Raw genomic sequence first — 1,310 nt, 5'->3', positions numbered from 1 at the left:
TCCTCCTGGGCAGCAGTTGTGTTGGATTCTTCTGCCTCCTCCTGATCTTCTTCTGCAGTAGAGGTATTGCTGGCGGGTACGGCTTTCTGCCGAGATCCTGCATCTTTAGGGTATGGTGGTTCTTGCGTGGACTTACCTGTCACGTAGTCACCGCACTAACACTTTCCTTGGGAGGAACTTTTGATTGCCCAGGAAGTTTCCCCGAGTTATTGTTAGGACAAGATGAGGCTAGTTGAGCAACCTGAGTTTCTATCATTTTATTGAAGCTCAACTGGTTTTTAATAACTGAATTTATGCCCTCTAGTTGCCTGGCCAGAGATTCCAAAATTTTGTCATTAGCAAGGAATTTCTTACTAATGTTATCATTTATTTGTCTCTGGCCATAAACTAGGTCCTTTAAAGTAGGCTAAAAATTGTTATTAAAGTTCATACCTTGCTGCTGACCGAAGGGGAGGTTGGGTTTGGAATTCCAACCCTGCTGAGGACGGAAGCCGGAGTTGTTGGAGTTGTTCGCTCCAACGAAGTGAGCTTCCACCTGAGTGATCGAGCAAGAATTGCCCGTGTGTCCAGTTTCTCCACAAGTTTCGCATGTCATGCTAGAATCCATAACTTGGTTGGCCTCCTGGTGCGAAGACTCCAGTCTCTTCATGAGAAGGTTCATCTTGGTAGCAAACATATCGATACTGTCGATATGGTGGATTCCCTTATGGGGCTGTTGCTGCCTTTCACCTTTCCAACTCTGGTTGGAAGCAATCTTCTCTACCAGCGCTTTCGCTGCATTGACGCTGAGTAAAAGGAAGAAACCACCTGATGCTGCATCGATGTGGTTCTGGGCTAGTGTGTTCAGACCATTGAAGAAACTCTGAATGATCAGCCATTCCTCCATGCTGTAGTGGGGGCATGCTGCGATGTATTCCTGGAATCTCTCCCAAGCTTTCAGGATGGCTTCATCCAGGAGCTTTTGAAATCCAGAGATCTTACCTCGGAGGGCATTGGTTTTGCCCACCGGGAAATATTTCATCAGGAATGCATTGGAGCAAGCTTCCCATGTGGTGAAGTCCGCTTTGTTGGTATAAATCCACGCCTTCGCCTTGCCTAGCAAGGAGAATGGGAATAGTCAAAGACGGACGTTATCCATCATGGTACCCCTAGGGTTGATGGCACTGCTCACTTCCAAGAAGTTTTGAAGGTGAGCGTTGGCATCCTCTGATGCCTTGCCATAGAATGGACTCGCTTGAATCATTTTCACCAGTCCCGATTTGAGCTCAAAGCCATCATTGCCTAGGCCATTGTTCAGTCCAGTAGGGATG

At 47.1% G+C, this 1,310-nt stretch overlaps 1 non-coding gene across 1 annotated transcript; it reads left to right on the top strand.

The window, feature by feature from the left end:
- Positions 1 to 884: 884 nt before the first annotated feature.
- LOC120663137 lies at positions 885 to 991 on the top strand. Its single transcript, XR_005670360.1, has one exon. It is a non-coding gene; the product is annotated as a small nucleolar RNA R71 (small nucleolar RNA).
- Positions 992 to 1,310: the final 319 nt, after the last annotated feature.

This window comes from Panicum virgatum, chromosome 2N, assembly GCF_016808335.1.
Source record: "Panicum virgatum strain AP13 chromosome 2N, P.virgatum_v5, whole genome shotgun sequence".
Lineage (NCBI taxonomy): Eukaryota > Viridiplantae > Streptophyta > Magnoliopsida > Poales > Poaceae > Panicum > Panicum virgatum.
Note: the sequence above shows the minus strand (reverse complement) of the source record. Positions and strands in the feature narration are given on the sequence as shown.